General features: G+C 42.3%; 1 long non-coding RNA gene across 1 annotated transcript in view; it reads right to left on the reverse strand.

Annotated features, from left to right (window-relative positions):
- The window catches only part of LOC124795134, a 655,622-nt gene that overhangs the window by 1,227 nt on the left and 627,132 nt on the right, over positions 1-27,263 (reverse strand). The gene's annotated exons all lie outside the window — the stretch shown is intronic.

Here is a 27,263-nt window from a genome sequence, read left to right on the forward strand (position 1 = left end):
TGATTTCTACAAAAACTGCTTTCTATATTGTTTGCAAAGGATCACATGCATTAGGAGACCCAAACAAAGTTGCAACACTCATTCCAAAGATCTCTTTAACATCTGCTACCGGAGCTACATCACATCGTCAGAAAGCTGCCTAGTGGATCTGATGAAGAAATTAGGCGTGAATCACGCGTATTTTACTACCGAGAAACGTCAACACAGAAAAGATGAATACCCTGCTTAATGAATCAATGAATCCTTGGAGCAATATGGATCATACTGCTTCTGTTCCAATAATAGTTCGCTCCTGAACTTCTGCTACCCAATACGTTGAACGCATGTCGTTCTGTGCCTCCCAGGTTATATGGCCTTCCCAAAATATATGAAGTTATACAAAAGCTGATACTGGATCTAGGCCAACAGAAATATATAAGAATGAAATAACACGGGGAATAGAAGCCAAAGTAAGTGAACTCAAGCTATCATTAAGTGGGAAACAAAAATCTGATAAAGAAGAAATGGAAAATTATGAACTTCACTTGAAGTAATTCGTCAAAGCATTGCCTTGTAGACCTGTAAGGAGCAAGGTAGGAACCAAAAATTTATGAACGTTGTTGAATCCTTTTATGGACGAAGCGCATATATTTAACAGCTCTGTTTTAATAGCTTTGATGACTTTTCCTTGTTTGGTAAGGTACCTATAGTCCGTTACGTGCCACCAGCTAGTTTGAGTGGGAAATGACGTCGTCATTTAAACATGCGCTAATCTGCACTTACTTTTTATTTAAAAACCAGAATTTTGAATAGACTAACGGCGTCGCCACAAGTAAACCATTTCCACCCCTAGCGCTTAATTTATTTGTGGAGATTTTTGAAAAGAGAGCAGTTAATAACGATGTTCTAAAACCGGCAGTGATCTAGAGATACATTTATAGTGTGGTCCCATGCTGAAGGTGAATTCGTAGAGCTCTTGGACTCTCGCACATGCATTCACGGGAATGCTAACTTTATCAATGAATGGCAGAAGGAAGAGTGTTGAAAGTCTTTGGGCGTCCAGGCAGGCGACCAGCTGCAACCATCCTTCGCAGACTGTTAGTATCTTAGGGCTTTGGATCACAATGTTGCTGTAGTGCTTGAAGCTGACAGCCTTTAGAAACGAAGTCTTATAACTAGAATGTGTATTCTAAAAAAAATCTACAAAACTTCAAATTAGGTTATTTCAAGTGAAACGCCAGACCAACCTCAGAAAGAAGAAAGAGATTTTGCAATATCAATAACTTTCCTTCATTATGCGAAAAACATTTCTTAAAATTGTGAAGAAACATTAAGTGACAATGATTCTCGCTCATGGCTAAACAGTACTTCTTCTGGGTACTGTGAAGGACGACGGCCTTTCACGAAATATGGCTGTCTATAAAAATTGTCATTGTGGTAGAAGGTGTACACCATAACTCACAGTACAGGTTACAATGTTACTTATAATCCGTCTTGATTACAATTTTTTTTATTCATATGACCGGTTTCGGTTCATTCAGAACCATCTTCAGATCTGATATTTCAGTTACAGGAATAACCCGTCCAAATCCAGCAACTTTCACATGCTGTGACGCATCATGTGAAAGTTGCTGGATTTGGACATGTTACTCCTGTAACTGAAATATCAGATCTGAAGATGGTTCTGAATGAACCGAAACCGGTCATATGAATAAAAAAATTTGCAATCAAGACGGATTATAAGTAACATTATAAAATCACTGATTGCTGTTATCCCATCAGACATTATGTCTGTTTTTGCAAAAAATGTCACAGTACAGGAATTGTGAATCGAGCACTAACAGCACACGCCTCTTCTATGGGCGAGCAAATCTGAAGTAACTGAGAATTGTATCTGGATGGTTTTTATCCATGAAATACAACTACAGTAGGAAACTGGTTGTGGTCAAAGAAGCAGTGAAAATGTAACTGGCAAACAATCTGATGTAACTGGCAAACAATCTGATGTAACTGGCAAACAATTTGATGTAACTGGCAAACAGTCTGATGAACCAGGATGAGAATCTCCATCTATACCAGTTATGAAAACCTCTGACCACACGTCTTCACCGTCAAAGCTGTTTATGTTCTGAATCTCTGCTGCCTAGCATACTGTGACCTGCCACCAATTTGAACGATGAAACAACTGAATCGCTATTATTCTGGGTCTGCGATTTCTCGAGCAGCTCTGTGATTTTTTATACTCGGCGCTTGTAACATTTTATCTCTGATACATACGTTCCATCTTCTTCTGGCACCGTAGTGCCGCCTATGTTATCAGTGACTCATGCGCACTGAACTTCGTGGTACTGCTTCGAGTCAAGTGGTTCTGACTTCACATTCAGTAGCCAGTCACCAGTTAGCCTTTACACTAGTTGGAAAGTCTCAGCAGCGATCCAAAGTGGGAGTACTGCTGTCACAGGTGAACGGCCGAATGACGGAGTGTTCAACAGACCCTGTCTGACTAGGACTAATATGAAACAAGCGGTTTATAAATTGTAGGCGACAAGTGTCATTTGAAAGGTCTCTGTTGGATTCCTTTCATGTTAATTTCTTAAAACTGTTGTCATTTACGGTATATATTCCACTTCAAAATTTACTGTGGTGTTTCTGACTATCTGGGAGGAGACTGAGCAGTGGAACGTGTTACTTTTACACATAATCAAGAACGATCTGTCACACTACTACACTTTGAAACATAGTTTATATGTAAATCATGTCACACAGTCTCATACGGAACCTACATCCGCTTCCTTTTATATACTGTATATGATAAGATACTGTCATCCCCCTTCCCTTCTGTGTGAAAGGATGAATGAGCAAATGTATTTCTAGTTGCATCCTTGATGGTAGCAGACAAGCCTGTCTGCTAGAGAACAGTAGGACCAACGTCAGAACAGGTAGCTACGCTTTATACAAGCAAAGAGGTTTCTATTCTTAGTATGGTCCTGTCCATCCCTTGTCATGTTGGTATAGGAAGCTGCCTCTCTGGTCACTTCCGCTTTGTATCTGGAAGCACCCTTGGTAGAGGCCCATGGGCAGTCGGTCTGCGAATGTGCGTGAGATTATAACGTCTCGTCTTGACAATATTTTTCAATATAGCAACTTTTCTTTATCTTCAACGCACGTGGGGTGTACTTTGTGAGACCAGTACCACGTGCTTATACAATTGTTTGACCCATCAGGATAATAGTAAGACGATAGTAACAAGTTCGAAGTTTTTCTTTTGTAAATTGCTTTCGTTGTAATTTATTTTAATTATCAAAATTATTATGAAGTTACACTCTTTGTGTAAACCAAGTTGACCACGTGAAGCATGTGGTGTAATCATCAAAGTAGCCCTCAGCTATTCTTTTCGGGAAGATTTCACAGAGTGTTAGTATGAATTTAGTATACCAGCATGTGGTAATTTCATGACGGACAGGATTGCGCAACGAACGTAACTTCTTTGGGTGAAAATTGAATCGGTTGGTTATGGCTAATTTCCTCTTGCATATTTGTCAACGTTCTTCGTGTGTTATTTTATGAATGCAGTGTTGTATGCAGTCTCCCAGTCTTGTCTCCATATTTGATGTGTTCCGTAAGATTAAAAACTCACATTTTCACAATCCTAAATAAGGCACCAGTTTAGTTATGAATCAAGTTTAATATGCTGAAATTTTAACGGAACAATTATCAATGTTAAAATAAATGTCCAAATATAAACCGATTTATTTCTTTCTATTTAAATTCTCTTATATATATATATCACTGGTTGCCGTAAGATGACTATTAAAAGATTATGATTAATGTTAGTCTGGTTGGGAATTTGGTAAGCTAGACTGGATACCTGATGAAACAGTTGCTCAGTAATGCAAGGTTAACTTCCCCAGATAGCTCACAGCTTTTAACCCGCTTTTATTGTCTTGAATATCAGCACCGCTTTCAGAACCCCTTAATGCATCAACATTACACACTAGGCGCTACATAAGAACCAAAACTCTGCGGTGCAAAGGAGATGTAATGACAGGAAGAACATCAGCAGGAAAGCTAATCTGAAAACTGGATTACCGAAATGGCCTGTACCGAAAGCATTCCTCTTCCATCTAAGTAAATGAGGACTTGTGTTCTATCCTACACGGGAGTAGGTAGCAATAAAGTAGGCGACCACAGCAGAAATGACGATAGAGAGACCTGTGCAACAAATAGGTGATTCTGTGTGGTCTGTAACGACAGAGTTCACTTAGTGAACGGCTGACCAGAAGCGGAGTCCAGATTGCAGCGAAGCCTGTCGTAAGAAGTAATAAATCCGTCCAATGAGTGAGCTAAATCAGAACTTTCAAACGGGAATGGTCGAGTTCTACCTGTTTGGAGCGATAATTGTGGGTTCAACGAAGTGTTTTCTTTATTCTTCACGAACTTTTCATTCTCTAGACAGAGCCAGGGAGTTTTCAGACATGTACCAGACATTGGAACATTGGAACATTGGGGTCCCCAATTGGAAATATTTCGGCGAGCGTTTACATTCTTGACATTCGTCGTACAACAAAGGGAAAAAGTCCCGACATCTTTGTCCAGAACTGGAGGACGGTAACTGTTTTTATCTTAATTCTGGGACAATATGAGCCACACAAAAAATTAAAGCCTAGTGTGCGTGAATGTGTGCTTGTTTATGAGTATATTCACTAAATTCGATGACTTGCTCAAGATTTACACTCTGTCTCTGTCGATCGCATTTCAGTCAACGCGAATGATGAGAATGTGATTCTGCCGGCCGTGGTATTTATTTGCGGTATCGGTTACGTTCTCTGGGATGCCGTGGGATAACTTGCTCGTTGTATGGTGCCACTATCTCTGATTCCATGTCGTGATCGGTATTCGGGTTACAGGAGGAATATGAATTGTTATCAGATAACTGAAATACCATCTTCAGGTGCTCCACTTACTTACAGGATGGAAGTAGATAGTCAGGAAATAATCTCTGCAGATGTGTCATGCGCAACAAAGAAGGATGATTAAATGTACGGCATTGTATATAGCGCTGACGCCATATTTCATACGTACATAACTATCAATATACGAACTAGAATGCGCACAGAATAAGTTGCCACGTATCGGTGCAGACAGTGCGGTACGGGAGATGACAGCGACAGTGGCAGGGGCTCTGTTGTAAACAACCAGGGGGTAAGAACGGTACAGTTCGAGCCTACGCACCGATCTATAACTCAGGTAATTGCAAGCTGCAGGTAATAAGTGCGCAAACAACCACATCAACAGGTTATGTCAGTAAGACCAACCAAATGAAAATTATGAACACTCAGAGACAACAGCTTTACACTAAAGTGCCGAAAAAACAACACAAGGCCGACTGCGCAATTACAGAAGAATTCTCGTTAAACAAAGGACGAGTAATAAACTTAGCCAATACGCAGCATACCAGTTTAGGTGGTTTACTGCACGGATCGACATCACAATTCATAGTTCATTTAGATGTTATCACCCAGATTCAAGTTAACATTATAACTGTAATGTAAATACAATGTTTGTAATAGTAATCCATATCTTGTAAATGCTCTGTAATGTATATGATCTTGAAACACCAGTCCACTAAACCTACAGAACTTGGATAATTGGTAGGAACGTTTGAAATTATAGTATTCTGTTCCAATTTTTGAATAATAAAATCTTAAAAGGCAGTATTACAAACTGAAACATGGGTTCTTACAGCTCTTGAAGAGTTTGTAATAATTCACATCAAGTGCTCAAGCGCTGTTGTCGAGAAAGGCTGCGGATATTTGACGACGCCCGCGCGAGAAGACAGCAGACCGATCTTAGCATCAATCTTATCCATCATCTATCAGAGATCATTGGAACAGCGGAAAGTTCTACTGGACTGGAAGAAGGCCCAGGTCATAGCAATCCATAAAAAGGGGAGAAGATCGGATGCACATAATTACCGGCCAATTTCACTGACATCGATTTGTTATAGAATCATGGAACATCTTTTGTGTTCAGACATAATGACCTCTCTAGAGTCTGAGAAGCTCATCTGTAGAAACCAGCACGGTTTTAGGAAACAACGGCCATGCGAGACACAGCTGGCCCTCTTTGTGCGTGATATACAACAGGCTCTAGATACCGGCTCCCAAGTTGATGCCATATTTCTCGACTTTCGAAAGGCGCTCGACCCAGTTCCGCACTGTCGCTTGCTCCAAAAAGTGCGCGGTTAAGGTCTATCCGATGACATATGCGGTTGGATAGAAAGTTTTCTAACAGACAGAGAGCAGTATGTCGTCCTGAATGGGGTGACTTCAGCAGAAACAAGCGTAACTTCAGGTGTGCCCCAGGGCAGCGTAATAGGTCCGCTGCTTTTTACGATTTACATAAACGATCTGGTTGATGGTATTGACAGCGGCATTAGACTGTTTGCCGATGATGCTGTAGTCTACAGGAAAGTAGTATCACACGAAAGTTGTGAACAAATCAGTGAGGATTTGCGGAAAATAAATGCGTGGTGTAATGACTGGCAGTTATCTCTCAATATCTGTAAGTCTAACCTACTGCGTCTAACAAGGCGAAAATCCTCATTAATGTAAGAGTACAAAATAAATGCCCAGTCTTTGGAAGCGGTAACATCCGTCAAGTATCTGGGTGTGACTATTCGAAATGATCTCAAGTGGAATGATCAGATTACACAAGTAGCGCGCGAGGCGAACTCCAGATTGCGGTTTATTGGTAGAATCCTGAAGCGATGCCGTCCTTCAACAAAGGAAATTGCTTACAGTCCAAAGAAAAGCGGCAAGATTAGGGACTGGTACATTTAGCAATCGCGAGAGCGTTAAAAATCTCATAGAAAGTTTGAAGTTGGACACACTTGCAGATAGACGACGCGCTATACGGAAGGGGCTGCTCACTAAATTCCTAAATCCGATCTTCGCCGAGGATGTAGAGCATATATTATTACCACCAACTTTCATATCGCGCAATGATCGCCACTCAAAGATAAGGGAAATTAGAGCTCGTACTGAGGCGTTCAGGCAGTCGTTTCTCCCTCGCGCGATCCGCGAGTGGAACAGAGGGGGGGAAATTTGACACGAATTGTGCCCTCCGCCACACACCGCTTGGTGGCTAGCTGAGTATGTATATAGATGTCGATGTAGAAGTCTGAATACATTAACGATCTCGGATAAATGATGTGCATTCAATTTTCAGTATATTTAAAAATACAGAAGTTAATATTCCATAGTTAGCAGACACCACAACTGTACAGAGAACCAAAATACGCTTCTGTCAAACATACCTACATAATTGTTTAAACAATGCACACAAACTGTTGTCAGTTATCATGAGAGCACTTGTACAACAATATTGGCTAACGTATTCATGGATAAACTTTCATTTGTAATTGTTGTAAATTGAGTGTGACAGAACGTCGATGACATTTCTTTAATTAAATATTCTTGTAATTCATTAGTTTAGTCCAGGAAATGCTCAAGATGAATCAAATAATGTTGTAGCACGAAAGAAGAATGCGATTTTGGTAGGGATGGCCTTCAGTCAATGGATAAGCAGACAGAAGCGGAACAATATGTGAGCCAAGTGGAGACTGTGACTTCTTGAGTGAAGAGCTCAAGGGAACGATTCGAGACGCTTTGTGGCAAGTTCTGGAAGAAGGCTGACCTGTCTAGAGAAACAGGCACGATTCAGCTGTACAGGTGATTGTTTCTGGAAGGTGAATGGCCGCTAGAATACTCTAATATTTGAAGGGACTGTATATAGGACTGAATGTGTTCCGGGGTAGAACTCAGATTTATTCTGCTTGTGTTGTGGAACTTAGGATAGACAGAGTGAGTTACTGTCATTTTGTATTGCATGTGTTAGTTTGCGAATCATCAAGTTGAACTCTGAATTGTTTTGAGCTGATGAATATTTCGTGTATTATGATAATGGAATAGACTTAGTTTTCGCGTCTGTACGATGTCTACTTAGTTTGCAGAATTTGCTACCATTCTCGTAGCACTCTCAATACAACTTTAGTGCATTTGATAATGGTATTTTCTGTCTGTATTTTAACTGAATATCATAGGACCACTTCCCGTTTATTTTAGATGTCTTTTCTTGAATAAATAATATTCAACATAATTAATTACAGATGTTAGAATAGAACACTTGTTATTAAATTATTCATTTCATCTTTTATTTTGTATTTCTGTGTTCTTCATTAACTCGCAATTCTAGCCGATGTATAGACTATTTGACTGCAGGATCACAGCTACAGTTTATTATTTGCAGCGAATTAGCTACGGGGCGTGAAAGCAGACGTGCACGCCTTGATCCTAAGACTACATCTAGCTATTCTTTTTAAGCAGAGCCGTGCACAGCCCAAGTACCTAAAGTACGAGTGCCCACAGATAAGACGCGCCTCTCACTTTTTAGTAAAACTTTAAGGTCATTCTTACTTGTTCACTGTTACTATTCAATATCAGACTCTTATCATGATGTGAAACACAAAACTTTAAACAAAGTGCAAAATATGTTACTACAAATTACTGCAAGCTGTCTTGTAGATAAAGGCAATCGAACAAACTCACCCCTCCGAGAGAAAGCACTTAGACTTACATAACATCGAATATTATAGCCGTGCGGTCTAGGCGCTGCAGTTACGGACTGTGCGGCTGGTCCCGGCGGAGGTTCGAGTCCTCCCTCGGGCATGGGTGTGTGTGTTTGTCCTTAAGATAATTTAGGTTAAGTAGTGTGTAAGCTTAGGGACTGATGACCTTAGCAGTTAAGTCCCATAAGATTTCACACACATTTGAACATTTTTGAATATTATAGAATATACTTCTATTAACTTAATAAGGAAGTATCAGAACCTATAAGAAAACGCGAAGGTTAGTAAAAACTTTTTTGCCCAGTGGGACGTGATCCAGCGACGTATGAAGTGTCTCACTTAATAGTTCTGCATCCTTACAAATTGCGGTATACCGGCCATGCATGACGTTGCACAATACTTTGCGTCTTAGTACCTCCTGAAAGTTTTAATCGTAGATATGTTATTAACTGACATTCAATTACAATATATTGTAACAAGAAAAATGCGTTTATTATTGATCATCAGTGAGCCGTTGCCTTGAAATGGCATACTTCCATAATACACAAGTTACAATAACTCTTTAACCACCAATATGACTTTACCCGTCATTTTATTATAATAGATTGTACGACGGTTTTTCGAGAGATCCTCAGATTTGGTTGCGCTTAAAAACGGCATGCACATTGAAGAGCCAAAGAAACTGGTACACTTGGCTAATATCGTGTAGAGCCACCGCGAGCACGCACAAGTGCCGCAGCACGACGTTGCGTGGACTCGACTAATGTCTAAAGTAGTGTTGGAGGGAACTGACACCATGAGTCGTGCAAGGCTGCCCATGACCCCGTAAGAGTACGAGGGGCTGGAGATCTCTTGTGAACAGCACGTTGCAAGGCATCCCAGATATGCTCAATAATGTTCTGTATGGGGAGTTTGGTGGCCAGCGGAAGTTTTTAAACTCAGAAGAGTGTTCTTGGAGCCACTCTGTAGGAATTCTGGACGTGTGAGGTGTCGCATTGTCCTGCTGGAATTATCCAAGTCCGTCGGAATGCACAATGGACATGCTTGGATGCAGGTGGTCGGGTAGGATTCTTACGTACATGTCACCTGTCAGAGTCGAATCTATACGCATCAGAGGTCGCATATCACTCCAACTGCACACGCCCCACACCATTACAGAGCCTCCACCAGCTCGAACAGTCCCCAACTGACTGCAGGGTCCATGGACTACTGAGGTTGTGTACATACTCGTACACGTTCATTCGTTCGATACAATTTGAAACGAGATTCGTCCGACCAGGCAACATGTTTCCAGTCATCAACATTCCAATGTCGGTGTTGACGGGCCTAGGCCAGGCGTAAAGCTTTGTGCCGTGCAGTCATCAAGGGTACACGAGTGGCCTTTCCGTTCCGAAAGAACATATCGATGATGTTTCATTGAATGGTTCGCACGGTGACACTTGTTGATGGCCCAGCATTGAAATCTGCAGCAATTTGCAGAAGGGTTGCACTTCTGTCACGTTGAACAACGATTCTCTTCATCATCGTTGGTCTTATTCTTGCAGGCTTTTTTTCCGGCCGCAGCGATGTTGGAGATTTGATGTTTTACCGGATTCTTGATATTCACGGTACACTCGTGAAATGGTCATACGGGAAAATCCCCACTTCATTACTACCTCGAATACGCTGTGTCCCATTGCTCGTGCTCCGCTCATAACACCACATTCAAACTCACTTAAATCTTCAGAATGAGATTTTCACTCTGCAGCGGAGTGTGCGCTGATATGAGACTTCCTGGCAGATTAAAACTGTGTGCCGGACCGAGACTCGAACTCGAGACTTTTGCCTTTCGCGGGCAAGTGCTCTACCAACTGAGCTACCCAAGCACGACTCACGCCCCGTCCTCACAGCTTTACTTCTGTCAGTACCTCGTCTCCTACCTTCCAAACTTTACAGAAGCTCTTCTGCGAACCTTGCAGAACTAGCACTCCTGAAAGAAAGGATATTCTGGAAACATGGCTTAGCCACAGCCTGGGGGATGTTTCCAGAATGAGATTTTCACTCTGCAGTGCTGTGTGCGCTGATATGAAACTTAAAGCTTGATAACCTGCCATTGCAGTGGCAGTAACCGATCTAACAAGTGCGCCACACACTTGTTGTCTTACATAGGCGTTGCCGACGGCAGCACCGTATTCTGCCTGTTCACATATCTTTGTATTTGACTATGCAGGCCTATACCAGTTTCTTTGACGCTTCTGTGTGTAATGTATATACATATGGGCTTCAACTGAAAGCCAATATGGTGTCTCACGGCCCTGTATTGAAAAGAGATGGCGTCATGTCACGTAGATGGCATTCTTCCACCTCATTGGTCTACATTCGAACGCACAGTCAGAATATCGGACATGCTAGTATTGCTCTCCACGCTTGAAAAGACTCCCCAACGATCGTTTCCCACCCTGTGACGTCAGAAACTCGTCACGCTCAACGCTCGGAAGCATGGTCCGTATACCGACGGCATTAGGAACAACGGGAGAGAAGAGTCCTGCGCTCACGACGAGAATGCGTTTCTGCGCGGGTGCCACGTTCTTTCGCGCGAGCTCTAGCTAAACATCGTGCATGTGAACCTGGAACGTAGTACTCAGACCTCTGTCGGAGATTTGATTTCGAGTTATCCACACTGAGTGGGTGTGCTGTGGTGGAGACTGCCGTATCCGTATTGGAGCTTCGTGGCCGCTGGGGTGCTGGCAGCACTCGCCGCTGAGAGCCGGGCCGTGTTCACGGCTGATCCGTCCTCCGAGCCCCCCCCCCCCCCCTCCCCCCTTCACCACCAACGTCACACCCGCACCACGAGCCTACTCTTGCCCAGCGAGCCAGCAGCGTCAGCACAGAAAACTAAAGGGCGCCACACGCAAAACACTTTCTTCATAAATTTGCTTCTGACAATAAATTTCGCCCCACCGTACGACTCGACACAGTTGCAATACTCCATCGCCTGAGAATATTGCCCAACAGCAATCCAGACTTGGAGGACGTACACAGTAGTGTAGCAGGAAACAGTGATTGGGACTCCAGAGAAATGGCGTGCACGCACGCCCACCAGAAAAGTGAAGCACTCAATGCCATCGCATAGCTTTAACGAACTGTGCAGCACAGCCCGCAGCTTTAATTACTGTTGTTTCACATTTTTAACATTCTGTGACTTGAGCCCTCTGCCCGTGTTCTATAATAGGGTTTCCCATGAAGTGTTCTGTACAACGCTGGTATTCCTCAGGAAATGAGTAAGTGCGCCGCTAAAAACTATTAATAACATGGCGTTTTCTTTTTTTGACATTCTGACATACTAATTAATATTAAAAATTTTAATATTTTTCTGTTTTATTGGTTATAATTTAAAATTGAAGTAATCACTAACTAAAACGATTTTTTGTCAGTTTTTGAAAAAATGTATTGAATGTCGAAATAAACGAGGTACGCCATCAGAATACCGGGATTCTCAGTGTGTTCCGTGAGAGGAAAAGTTTGGAAACCACTGGTCTACAGTGACTGGAGGAACTGCTGCTCACACTGGACTCGCATGAGGGAGGACGACAGTTCAATCCCGCGTCCGGCCATCCTGATTTAGGTTTTCCGTGATTTCCCTAAATCGCTCCAGGCAAATGCCGGGATGGTTCCTTTCAAAGGGCCCGGCCGACTTCCTTCCCCATCCGCCCCTAATCCGATGAGACCGATGACCTCGCTGTCTGGTCTCCTCCCCCAAAAACCAACAAACCAACCAACTAACTGCTGCTCGGGTGCGGAAGTTGACCCCCCACTTCAGGACTCCCCCCGAACCATCTTCGACTGCTTCTGGGCGGCACACTTTCCTCACTTTGTGAAGTAACGGCGTATCAGGCGCCTAAATAAGAATTGCAGTGGCTGGGAGTGTATGGGGGAGACACCTCTAATCTGTCTGCTGAACTATACTTTACACGACCGTGGGCGTAATGTGAAGCCGCCTATCCACAGTTTAGAGTAATACTATAGCTGTTGCGAAAGTCCACAAAATGGAACTACTGGTATTTTACAACGCTAAATGGTCAATGGGGCTCAGAGATTTTCTTTATATAATTTTGCAAGAATCCATCGCATTTGTTACTGCACGAATGTTGACTTTGTGATTATATATTATAAACTTCTTTGTAAGAAGAAAAAAAAGTAAGAAAAGCAAAGAAAAAGAGAAACACAGAGTGTCTCTCCAAAGAATCTTCAGGCTCATGCGCTCTGATGTTTCACCAGATATTTGCAGTTTCGTTTTTGTACTGAGTACCTGGAGTAGACCCAAATACTGCTCTCCATGTCTTTCATTCGACCCCAGTATCGACGGAAAGCGACGGTTTCCCGTAACAAACAAAATGCTCATTCTGTAGCGCCGTTCCTGATTAGTCTAGTGTGATATTGTTCTTTCAATATGTATTAACAGTGACAGTAAAACTCTTAGGAATAAACAGTACTCTAGCTGCTACAGCACTACCCTGGCCTGCGTGGCTGCTACCGCCAACCATACAGTGCTACTGAGTAGCTGCAGGAATGCTGTTCATACTTCGTGTTTTACTGTCCCTGTTAATACATATCAATGAAACAAATATCGCACTAGACTACTCTGGGACCTCTCTAACGAATGGCCACGTACGACGCCGCTTTACAGATAATTTTGTTTTTAACGGGAAACTAACAGACGTTTTCCGTTGACAATGGGCGTCCAATGGAAGACATGATCAACACTTGGGCTGACTTCAGCTACACAATGCAAAAATGGAACTGCAGATATCTGCTAAATACTGAAACACCAGAGAAAATGAGTTTTACTGAAAGGGTACAGTATCGCCCGACATTGAAAATAGGTACAACATTCGTTATTCTTGTCAGAACAACATATTTTTTGTAATAATAACTCTATTTCACTTAATACACCAAATCCGGATACCAGTGTAGGAAAGAATGACAATTTATTTCTTTAATTGATCACATGTGCACTCCCACAAAATAAATCCCTACACCCAATTTGGTGAGATCTGTGAAATGAATGAATGTATGGTCGTCTGCTAACCGCAGATAGTGAATATGAATATATGATCATCTTTGAGACGGTCCTTTAGTCACCTTTGGTGGAACCAAGGAGATGAAATTTACCGGAGCTTTGAGCGCCTGAAATGTGGCTGACCAATGGGTAGCATGGTCTTCCAACACCTCGACGGAAGTGTGAGCTGACCTGAAGAACGGCCATGTTTTCGGCACTCGGCCGCTGGATCTTGTGTTGGTAAGGCCTGTCTTAGGTGTGCCCCGTAAAGACAAAAAGATTGGAGAGAATGGTATGCATGTGGAATACTTAAGAGTAGATTGCAGTAATAATTTCTCTATTTCAAAAAAAAATGGTTCAAATGGCTCTGAGCACTATTGGACTTAACTGCTGTGGTCATCAGTCCCCTAGAACTTAGAACTACTTAAACCTAACTAACCTAAGGACATCACACACATTCATGCCCGAGGCAGGATTCGAACCTGCGACCGAGCGGTCTTGCGGTTCCAGGCTGCAGCGCCTTTAACCGCACGGCCACATCGGCCGGCAGTTTCTCTATTTCAGGAACTTTTGTGGGGAGAATTAAATGTCAGGCAGTTAATATTAAGGGGATCGTAGTGCTCTTCGGAAGTGACCAATGGTCACAATGAAACCACGTGTAGCAATAAGTTGAAATACTTCCGAGTGATTAAGTTAAGCTGAATTACTAGCGTGTGTACTATAAGTTGAAATATTTAAGAAATAGCGTGTGCAGGACTTGAAATTAGAGACGAGTACTTCCACGTGGTGAGTACTGTGTGAGTCTCAATCTGTGTATGAGAAAAAGGATAAGGAGAAGTACTCGTCCATGGTATCAGTTGAGGACTCGCGTTTGTGATGAATATGTTCTTAATATTACTTTGCGTGCTATGTTTCCGTGTGACGCTTGATTCAAACTATAATACTCTGAGAGTGAAGCAAGGTGAGTCAGCCGTCTATACAGCAACGCCACTTGGCTTGCATTGCACAGGAAGACGTGCATATATCCTCCAGAGTTCGTAGTAGGAAAGAAAAGTTACGAGGTGGGACAGTGTCTTGTGAAACTGGGATGAATACTAACTGAAGTGGGAAAGCTGAAAGTGATGTGATTATAACGTTGTGACTATTCTTTGTATTGTATGTTCTCAGTGTGATGTATTTCATGAAATTTAAGTATGTGTGGTTTGCATGGGAGAGTAGCAAGATAGGTAGAGAGGCAGTGGGTTATGCATGTTCCTTTTGTACCGCTCGGTCTGGAGGAAATTTTCGTGATGATGGGTGTGAGAGTGCACTGTAGCGTTAAATAATTACGAGACCATAAGATAGAGAATCATCAACGTAAAGTCATGCCCACTGGGCGGAATTTCTCATTTGTTATTGTTGTAGGTTATAGAATTTGTGTGTTTAGGTTATAGAATTTATCGGAAAATGTGGTATTGCCAGTGCATAGTGAACAGTCAGAGTTGTGTAAATTACTAAATTACTAATAGTCAGATGTGCGTTTCCGTTTCCGTTGAGTAATATTCAAACAGGAGAATGACTTGTAACTTAATTGTGAGTACTAGAGTTCATGTTACTCGATAAATAAGAATGAGTCCACTCGCTTGGCAGACCACTCATCTTGCAGGCCTGACTGCTTGATGCAACAGTATGAGCAAGGCATATGGGTGCCTCTCATTACTTCTCTTAGGAGAGATGCCCGAGACAGACAGACAGACAGAGAGAGAGAGAGATTGAAATGTTTTTGGGTTTATACACTAAAAAAATAACAAAAACATGAAAACACGCATCACGAAGAAGTTATGTAATTTCTTCACAAATTGATATTTATATAGGTATCGACGGACAATGCAAAATTGTAAACTTTGATGGCCGATGGATGAATTTTCGACGTTACTGCGCAATTTCACCAAGCAGCCGGCAAGGAAAATAACAGGAGACATATCGATACCACGGCACAGAGCCTCTGCGAATTTCATTCCCTTTACTCAGTTGAACAGTAACTGTGTCTCGCAAACAGGAGCGCGAACAACACACCCAGATGTGAGCTGTTGTTTTCAAACGAGCAGTTGGAGTAACTGGCGAATCGATCGACATTTCAATAGAAGCGATGCCACTATTCGACGATGTTGACAGGAATGGGTGAACTATGCCTGAACATAGAGTCGTGAAGGAAGCAGTGGACCGAGAGAGTCGACAGAACGTGACGACCGTGTAAACTCAGAGCCCCGTATTCATCATTATCGTCGATCCGACGTGCAACTGGTGCTTCAGTGACCACAAGGACCGTTAACAGACGTCTCACAGACAAGGACCTGAGCTCAATGCGCCTCTTGCGCCGTCTACCATTGTACACCAACAAGCGCGTTTGCAGTGATGTCCAGTACATTCTGCTGGGAACTGAGTCTCACTTCGAACCGAGCCACGATGACCAGCGAAGACGTATCTAGAGGCGTCCGGGACAGTCGTGGGATACCGAGCTGACTGTCGGTCGCCATACTGCCCGACAACCGGAAGTGACTGCCTTTTCATTTCATAGCCGGACCCTTTGGTCGTTATCCGTAGCACCCTTACAGCACGCAGCACAGTGGTACGTCCACGATATTCTACGCCCTGTTTTGTTGTTCTTAACTGCCAAGCCATATATTGTCGAGCAAGGTCGCAAGATCTCCCCCAAAATTCAGAACGTCTCGAGCGTTACGGGCAAGGCCCTTCAACCAGCTCGGGACTTTGACCATCTGTTGGACAGAATTTGTCCCCCAGAAGGACATCCAACAATTCTGTCAATCATTGCCAAGTCAAATAACTGCTTGCATAAGGACCAGGTGGACCAACGCTTTATGGACTTGGAAGCGCTTTCTTTTCAATAAATCATCCAGTTTGTATGAATTTATCATCATTTTTATGTTTATACATGTATATCACATCAACTGGTTTTTGCCCCATTCCGATAACTCCTTTGTGGTGGGTGCTTTTTTTTCTTAGACTGTATAGCGTACTGAAACAAACTTTTTTGCAGTACTTTTCACTGATGGAGACTGGCACCCTATATTTCAAAATAGATGGCACGTACGACAGGTTTTTGATGAACGAAGAAAGTTTATTCTACCTGTTCAGTGCATTGAATAGAGGAGGAAAAGGTGAATCTGAAATGATTTAGATGATCAGGAATTGGAGGAGATTAATATTACCACAAAAATGTTATCAAGAGGACATGTCCACGGAAATGAACTACTGGGTAAACAAAATCACCTACAACACCACAGAGCTAGCGGTACACTTGGTGCAGTTATTAATAGATATCCGTCAGTTGCGTGTTTACTGATCAAAAGGACTTGTTTCACGTTTTATCAGTTGCAGTCTCATCTTAAAACTGTGTCTGGAAGTTGAATAACTAACTGTCATTGAATTCAGACTTCCTATCCTTTTACTGCCACTAATTAATTTACACTGTTTCCAGCTTACCTGCCAATTAAGACGCATAATATGTAATAATATCAAAGCTCATTAATCATTCAGTTTGAAAGTGTAGGAGACAATACAAACAAGAGATAGAGTAAGATACATGTGCTCAGCATAAACAGGTGCTGTGCAACTTTCATATAATTGCAGTGAAGCTGTTTCTGCAGTGACTAGTGTTCCAAGACACCAAAGAGTTTAGAAGAAGTTGGTTGGTTTGGGTAAGGAGACCAGACAGCGTAGTCATCGGTCTCATCGGATTAGGGAAGGAAGTCGGCCGTGCCCTTTCAGAGGAACCATCCCGGCATTTGCCTGGAGTGATTTAGGGAAATCACGGAAAACCTAAATCAGGATGGCCGGACGCGGGATTGAACCGTCGTGCTCCCGAATGCGAGTCCAGTGTCTAACCACTGCGCCACCTCGCTCTTAGAAGAAGTAATTAGGGCTCCGTATACGTGACTCTGGAGTGTACGATCACGTTAGTACTGGTGGAATATGGTTACACTTCAGATACTCCCTTACCAACAACTTTGCACGTTGGCTTGGTTTGCTGAGAGAAATGCCAGTTGTGGTACTGTTTTAAAGCATATAAATTTGTTACTATATAATATTTTCTTTTCAGACACAAACGTTGTCTTTATAATGTGTTGTTTGTTTTATTTGCAAGAACTTTTACTTAGCTTACATCTATATACTTTTACATCATGTACTTGGTAATAACTGCGTGGACATGCGGAATATGTGGTTTGATAATGTTTTACTACTTTGTGATTTTTGACACTAGCACAACTATTTACTGTGTTGTAAATATTGACTGTTACTAATGCCAATCGCTTGCTTTGATTAAAATTACTGATGTCTGTCGTTAAACTGTATTTAAACCAGTAGAGGACAAAAAATGGTTCAAATGGCTCTGAGCACAATGGGACTTATAGCCATAAAATTACATGTAAAGAAAATTAGGAGTCCACTAGGATCTTGATGTACTGGAAATTACACTGATTAGAGAAGAAGCAAAAACGAAAAATGACAACTTTACTGCCATGCCATACCAGGCACTGTCCATGACAAAATTGCTTGAAGCAAATACCAGGGTAGGTTTCCACACCAACGATAACTTAGGCAACATCCTTAAACATAGAGTGAATAAAAACAGCTCTACGACTAAATTCGATATCTATAAGATTTTATGTGGCACATGCAGCAAGTACTACATTGGACAAACGGTGAGGTCTTTTCACAGTAGGTTAAAAAAAACCAAGTGACAAGTATTAAATTGAACAAATAGCGCACTTTTTTCACAGTAAGTTTAAAGAACGGATTAGGAAAACAAATAATTGCGCTTCAACATTCTGTACGCACTTAAGGGTTTGGTGGTAGCTTCTGTCCCTGCATCAGAGTTCACCATTGTTTTTTCTTTTTTAGCTGACATAGCTTCCAATAAGAAGTGACTTATTTTGGTTTTCTTGAGTGCGTTTTAGCTTGAATTCTTTCGTGTTTGTGTATTTAACAGACAGAGTTCCGCGTTTTAATAACTGTCTAATTTTTTACCTTGTAGTAAAATTGAGATAGATGGTTGATGTTAGTGTGGATAGAGACAGAATTAATTAATAACTGGTTTCTTCTACCTAAACCCGACTCAGATGATAAAGTTGCTGTAACAGTTCAAAGAAAACTTGAGTTTAATCTCAGATAGGTATACAGTCATAAAATGATATTTTGTGGTGACTTCAATCTACCCTCGATATGTTGGCGACAGTACATGTTTAAAGTTGATCGTAGACATACAACGTCGTTCGATATCGCACTGAATGCTTTCTCCGAAAATTATTTTGATCAACTGTTAACAACAAATAATCGTGGGTAAATAGGGAGCATCGTGACGAATAAAGCGATTAATAACCATAAGGTCTTTGTAGCAAGACTGAATACCGTAACATACAAATACACCAAAAATAAATGTAAAATACACGTATTTAAAAAAGCAGATAAAAATTCTTTTGCTACCTTCCTAAGGGACAGCGCACTCCTTCCTAAATAGCGATGTACGCTTAGATCAGATGTGGTTTAAATTCAAAGAAATAGGATCGACGGCAAGTGAGAGATATTTACCAAACAAACTAAGAAGAGTTGATACTGATCCCTCATGGAACACAAAACAAATCAAAACGCTGTTGCGCAAAGAACGAAAAAAGCACGCCAAATTTAAAACAACGTAAAGGTTGGCGATGTTTTACTGAAGCTCAAAAATTAGTACGGTCTTAATTGCAAGATGCATTTAATAGTCCCGAAATCTATCAAAAAATGCAAAGAGATTCTGGTCACACATGTAAAGTACACAAGTGGCAAGACAAAGTCAATAGCGTTGCTGCGCGATAGCAATGGTAATGTCACCGATGACAGTGCCACAAAAGCGGAGATACTAAGCACTGTTTTCCTAAATTCCTTCATCAAAGACGAAAAAGTAAATGTTCCAGAATACGAATCAAGAACAGCTGCCTACATGAGTAAGTTACAAGCAGATATCTACGGTGCAGCGAAGCAGCTTAAATCACTTAATAAAAGCAAGGCCACCGGTCCAGATTCTATACCAGCTAGATTCCCCTTAGAGTATGCTGATACAATAGCTCCATACTTAGTGATTACAAAGGGCAGTCAAACGAAAAGAGATATATGGAAGAAAGTAAGTAAATTGTTTATTGTCGCGAAATCAATCACCGTATCCGTTAATACATGTATCTCATTGTGAGACAAGAGGGTCAGTGCTTACATGGAAAAAGTTTGCGGTTGCCCACGGAACCATGATTGTACCCAGGTGTGCACCTCTTTGTCCGAAGCAAATCGATGGCTACAAGTCCCTTCCTTAAGTGCGCATTGGGAGAGGTCGGGACTGTACAGAGATTGTGTAAGGATCACCCACCGGAATTTCTGCTGCGTACTTGAACCAACCCTGGAAACAGGTGGGCCGGCATTTTATTGGCTCACTGTTTAGACTACGCCGCAGAAGTTTCTCTGGGAAGCCTTTACACATCCTCCATGCGATTCTGATCCCTCCCCATGTGATTTCCTTATCTTAGGAGCCCTGAAGAAAGACATTCGTAACCGTCGATTTGTTCGGACGAAGAAGTGGTTAGAATTATGCTACCGTAGGCAAAGGCAAACATTTTTTTATGAAGGCTCTGCAAGTCTTGTCCCACAGTGAGAACTCTATTAATAATTATGGCAATTACTTTTGCAATAATAAATGTGTGAAACTTCCTGCCAGATTAAAACTGTATACCGGACCGACAATCCAACTCGGGACCTTTCCCTTTCGCAGGCAAGTGTTCAATCCCCCAGGCTGTGGCTATGTCGCCGCAATATCCTTACTTCCAGGAGTGCTAGTTCTGCAAGGTTCGCTGAAGAGCTTCTGTAAAGTTTGGAAGGTAGGAGACGAAGTACTGGCAGAATTGAAGCTGTGAAGAGGGGTCGTGACTCGTGCTTGGGGAGCTCAGTTGGTTGCCGCCACAGTAGCTCAGTGTGTTCGATCAGAGAGCTGGATGACCTCTGTAATAAAAAACTGAGTGAAGAGATCAACAACGAACTTCAACGGATGACAAGTGACGTCCGCTATGACCAAATACAAGGAACGAAAAAAAAAATTGTAGAGCACTTGCCCGCGAAAGGCAAAGGTCTCGAGCTCCTGTCTCGGTCAAGCACACAGTTTTAATCTGCCAGGAAGTTTCATATCTGCGCACACTCGGCTGCAGAGTGAAAATCTCATTCTCGAATAAACAGTTTACTTACTTTTTCTCCATCTGTCTCTGTTTCATCTTACTTCCCTTATACAACTGTTCGCTGGACGAGAGATGCGTACCTAAACACTGGCAAGTTGCACAGGTCATACCAATACTCCAGAAAGAAAACAGGAGTAATCCGCTGAACTACAGAAGCATATCACTAACGTCGATTTGCAGTATGATTTTGATCATATACTGTGATCGACCTCTAGAAATTACCTAGAAGAAAACGATTTTTGACAAATCGTTCTTGTCAAATAGCTCTTTAACTCTCACGAGGTAATGAATGAGTGGTATTGAGACGGGATTTGAAACTGAGTCCACATTTCTAGAGTTCCAGAAGGCCTTTGACACCTTTCCTCACAAGCGGTGAAACTGCGTGCTTACGGAGTATCGTTTCAGTCGTGCGACTGGATTCGTGATTTCCTGTCAGACATTTCACATTACGTAGTAACTGACGGAAAGTCATCGAGTAAAACAGAGGTGACATCGGGCGCTCCCCTAGGAAGTGTTATAGGCCCTCTGTTGTTCCTAATCTGCACAAACAATTAAGGAAATAATCTGAGCAGCCCTCTTAGATCGTGTGTGGATGATGCTGTCATTTATAGTCTCGTGAAGGCATCAGACGATCAAAACCAACTGCGAAATTATTTAGACAAGATATCTGTATGATGCAAACGTTGCAGTAGACTGTAAATGATTAAAAGCCTGAATTCATACACATGAGGACTAAAAGGAATACGTTAAATTTCGGTTACACGATTAATCAAAAGAAATTTTTAGTTGCGGCTGGATCTGTGCAGGAAATTTCAATCACAAACTTTTTCCTCCGAATACGAAAATATTAGGTTGGTGCGAATTACATAGGGAGAAATGATCAGTGTAATAAAATAATATAAATTACAGCCTGCACGGAAAGAGATAAGAGTTCGTTTTTCCCCGCATTGCTCGAGAGTGGAACGATAGAGAAATCGCTTAAAGGTTGTTCGAACTCTCTGCCAGGTGCTTAATTTTGAATTGCGCAATAGTTATGTAGATGCAGATCTAGAAGAGAGAACGATCACCAAGCGAAAGAGATTGATGTGGCCTTACACGTCATGCATGTGCTAACTAAAAAGAAGTAAATGGATATATTAGAGGAAATGGAAATACACTGACAGAAAACAATTGCAGCACCAAAAACAATTAACGTAGAGTAATAAAATTTCGGGTAGATACTACTGGCCACTAAAATTGCTACACCAAGAATAAAAGCAGATCATAAACGGGTATTCATTGGACAAATATATTACACTAGAACTGTCATGTGATTAAATTGTCACGCAATTTGGGTGCATAGATCCTGAGAAATCAGTACCCAGAACAACCACCTCTGCCAGTAATAACGGCCTTGATACGCCTGGGAATTGAGTCAAACAGAGCTTGGATGGTGTACAGGTACAGCTGCCCATGCAGCTTCAACACGATACCACAGTTCATCAGGAGTAGTGACTGGCGTATTGTGACGAGCCAGTTGCTCGGTAACCATTGACCAGACATTTCCAATTGGTGAGAGATCTGGAAAACGTGCTGGCCAGTGCAGCAGTCGAACATTTCCTGTATCCAGAAAGGCCGTACAGGACATGCAACATGCGGTCGTGCATTATCCTGCTGAAATTAAGGGTTTCGCAGGGATCGAATGAAGGGTAGAGCCACGGGTCCTAACACATCTGAAATGTAACGTCCAATGTTCAAAGTGCTGTCAATGCGAACAAGAGGTGACCGAGACGTGTAACCAATGGCACCCCATGCCATCACGCCGGGTGATACGCCAGTATGGCGATGACGAATACACGCTTCCAATGTGCGTTCACCGCGATGTTGCCAAACACGGATGCGACCATCATGATGCTGTAAACACAACCTGGATTCATCCGAAAAAATGACGTTTTGCCATTCGTGCACCCAGGTTCGTCGTTGAGCACACCATCGCAGGCGCTCCTGTCTGTGATGCAGCGTCAAGGGTAACCGCAGCCATGGTCTCCGAGTTGATAGTCCATGCTGCTGTAAACGTCGTCGAACTGTTGGTGGAGATGGTTGTTGTCTTGCAAACGTCCCCATGTGTTGACTCAGGGATCGAGACGTGGCTGCACGATCCGTTACAGCCATGCATATAAGATGCCTGTTATCTCGACTGCTAGTGAGACGAGACCGTTGGGATCCAGCACGGCGTTTCGTATTACCCTCCTGAACCCACCGATATCATATTCTGCTAACAGTCATTGGATCTCGACCAACGCGAGCAGCAATTTCGCGATGCGATAATCCGAATTCGCGATAGGCTACAATCCGACCTTTATCAAAGTCGGAAACGTGATGGGGCGCATGTCTCCTCAGGCAACGCCGGCCAACTGCTGTTTGTGTATGAGAAATCGGTTGGAAACTTTCCTCATGTCAGCATGTTGTAGGTGTCGCCACGGGCGCCAACCTTGTATGAATGCTCCGAAAAGCTAATCATTTGCATATCACCGATGTTCTTCTTGTCGGCTAAATTTCGCGTCTGCAGCACGTCATGTTCGTGGTGTAGCAATTTTAATGGCCAGTAGTGTGTGTTAGTCTAGGTAACATATTTAAGTGATTAACATTGCAAGATAACATGTTAACGTAAGCGCGAGATAAGTCAATTGCAATCATGAAATGCAGGTACATTAATAGCCGATGCAACCTTCAGAATTTTGAATGAAAGCATGACAATGTGCACGCATTGCATTGTACAGATGCCGGATGTCATTTTTCAGGATGGAATTCCATGCCCGTTGCACTTGGTCGGTCAATACTGGGACGGTTAATGCTGTTCGTGGATGACGCTGAAGTTGTCGTTCGGTGATGTCCCATATGAGCACGACTGGAGACAAATCTGGTGATCGAGCACGCCAAGGCAACATGTCGATACTCTGTAGAGCATACTGGGTTACAACAGTGGTATGTGGGCGAGGGTTAGTCTGTTGGAAAACGCCCACTCCAATGCGATTGGCGTACAAATTGGAAGCCAGGGTGCGTGCGATAATCACGAGAGTGCTCCTCCAGTCACTACACAATCACCCCCAGTGTATAACTCCAAGTGTAGGTCCTGTGTGTGTAGCACGCATACAGGTTTGTTGCAGACCTTCAAGTGGCCTTCTCCTAACCAACACACGGCCATCACTGGCACCGAGCAGAACCAGCTTTCATCTGAAAACACAACAGACCCCCACCTTGCCCTCCAATGAGCTCTCCCTTGCCACCACTGAAGCCGCAAATGGCGGTGGTTTGGGGCCATTCCACTGAACGCACGATACAGGGGGCCTGGCTCGGAGCTCTCCTTGAAGGAGGCAATTTATAACAGTTCGTTGTGTCACCGTGGTGCACACTGTTGCTCAGACTGTTGCTGCAGATGCAGTAGGATGCGCCAGAGCCACACGCCGAACACAATGGTCTTCCCTGTCGACAGAGTCACTCAGCCGTCCGGAGCCCGACCTTCTAACGACCGTACACTCTCCTGACGACCGCTGCCAGCAGTCATGTACAATGGATGCATTCCTACCAAGTCTTTTGCGTTATCACAGAAGGAACATCTAGCTTCTCGTAGCCCTGTTACAAGATCTCGTTCAAACTCAGTAAGGTGCTGACAATGGCGTGTTTTTTGGCTAACATGAACTCAACATATCCAGTCTCAAAGATAATTAACGCTCAAGACCGTTACAACGCGTAATTTAAGCAAATCTGTTTTGCATCCTCATTGTGGCGTTACTAGTACAACAGTGTGATCAACTCTCCGAATGATCTGCTGAATGATCAGAGAGAATTGTGTAAAAAAGGATCTTAGATAATTTCAGGTGAGTATTGTTCAAGCAGTAATATTATTAAATAAATGACTGCAGTTCTTGGATGTAGCAGAGCCATATACATCAAGTCACTATTAAGGTAACCATTCTTCCTGCTTCAACCACATATATTTAGGAAATTACAATGATTTTTCACTAACCTCAAAGATTTAAAATGACCATTTAAGGATATTTTATGGATGTATATAAAGCTTTTTCCTAATGCTAGAGCTTCCTGCACACCTACTTACCTACTCCCTGGCGCTACGGCCCATGTAGGGCCTTGGCCTCTCTGATGATCACAGTCCAATCCTAACTATTTTCTGCTCGTTTCCTCCGTTTCCAGACTCCAATCTTTCTCAAATCATTTTCCACATCTTCCAGCCATCGTTTCCGGGATCTCCCTTTGCTCCTTTTGCCACCTGGATTTCCTATGTAAACCGTTTTGACAGCTCGATCCTCCGACATTCGCTCTACATGGCCCAGCCATCCCTATCTGTTACACTTAATTTCAGCCACCAAGTCAGGATTTCTATACAGTTCTTCCATTTCATTGTTTCTCCGTATCCTCAACTGCCCCGCCTCATACACGGCTCCAAAAACCTTTCTTAGTATTTTACTCTCCCATCTTCTCAGGAGCTCTTCTTCTGCTACAGTCGTTGTCCATGTTTCTGAGCCATACATTACCACCCGTCTTATGACTGTTCGATAGACAGTCACTTTCGATTTTCTCCTCACGCTACGTGCCTGAAGGATCTTGATCAGGGCCCACTAAGCTCTATTTCCTGCAGCAATCCTAGATTTTATTTCTTCTCTTATTCTGCTATCCTCCGTAACCAGCAACCCCAGGTATTGGAACTTCTCACATCTCTCATAATTGCCTCTGTTCCACTTAAATATATTTCTCTTAAACAACAGCATTTTCCTGGAAGAAAAGAGATACTGTGTTTTTGTGTTGTTTACTCTAAGTCCCAACTGTTAGGACCATAGTAATATAGAATTTAATGGGTGGGTATACGATTTCTATCTAAGACGACGCTCTATATGGTTATCTACATAATGCTCCCTGCCAATTTTCTTTTCTTTTAATTATTGTTCTAAAAACACTATCATGTTGCAATTATAGGACCATATTGTTTAACTAATGACACCTCTTAACCTGTGACTGTTTGTTGAATTTAGCAGAGCCCTATTGGTTAAGTTATTGCTAATGTATTATTCCTATAATACAAGCAAATGTATTATAGGATCTTTTAATAGTTTTATTAATTTTTAATTCTCTAATAATTTTAGTAGATTTCCCTTATTTTGAGTGTAAAATGATGTAGAACTTATTATGTATGCTTAAGATCTTCACCTGATGTAATTACGAGGGGAGTTCAATAAGCAATGCAACATTTTTTTCTGAAAGCAGGTTGGTTTTATTCAACATTCCAAAACACCATATTACTCCTCACTCTTTTGACTATAAAACCCTGTTTTTATACATAATCTACGTTCGTTGCGACGGCCTTACGCCCCCTCGCGGTGAAGGCCTGTATGCCCGCATAGTACAGCGCCGCCACATATCGAAACTACATGAAACCATGGGGGCTGAAGTGGGAATATTCCGGGATGTTGTTGTTATTGTTGTTGTGGTCTTCAGTCCTGAGACTGGTTTGATGCAGCTCTCCATGCTACTCTATCCTGTGCAAGCTTCTTCATCTCCCAGTACCTACTGCAACCTACATCCTTCTGTATCTGTTTAGTGTATTCCTCTCTTGGTCTCCCTCTACGATTTTTACCCTCCACGCTGCCCTCCGATACTAAATTGGTGATCCCTTGATGGCTCAGAACATGTCCTACCAACCGATCCCTTCTTCTAGTCGAGTTGTGCCACAAACTCCTCTTCTCCCCAATTCTGTTCAATACGTCCCCATTAGTTATGTGATCTACCCATCTAATCTTCTGCATTCTTCTGTAGCACCACATTTCGAAAGCTTCTATTCTCTTCTTGTCCAAACTATTTATCGTCCATGTTTCACTTCCATACGTGGCTACACTCCATACAAATACTTTCAGAAACGACATCCTGACACTTAAATCTATACTCGATGTTAACAAATGCCTCTTCTTCAGAAACGCTTTCCTTGCCATTACCAGTCTACATTGTATATCCTCTCTACTTCGACCATCATCAGTTATTTTGCTCCCCAAATAGCAAACCTCCTTTACTACTTTAAGTGTCTCATTTCTTAATCTAATTCCCTCAGCATCACAAGACTTAATTCGACTACATTCCATTATCCTCGTTTTGCTTTTGTTGATGTTCATCTTATATCCTCCTTTCAAGACACTGTGCATTCCGTTTAACTGCTCTTCCAAGTCATTTGTTGTCTCTGACGGAATTACTTTGTCATCGGCTAACCTTAAAAGTTTTATTTCTTCTCCATGGATTTTAATACCTACTCCGAACTTTTCTTTTGTTTCCTTTACTGCTCTCTTCCGGGATGTCCCACAACATATTCCACATTTTTTTT

This window comes from Schistocerca piceifrons, chromosome 4 (genome assembly GCF_021461385.2).
Source record: "Schistocerca piceifrons isolate TAMUIC-IGC-003096 chromosome 4, iqSchPice1.1, whole genome shotgun sequence".
In the NCBI taxonomy this organism is placed as follows: Eukaryota; Metazoa; Arthropoda; class Insecta; order Orthoptera; family Acrididae; genus Schistocerca; species Schistocerca piceifrons.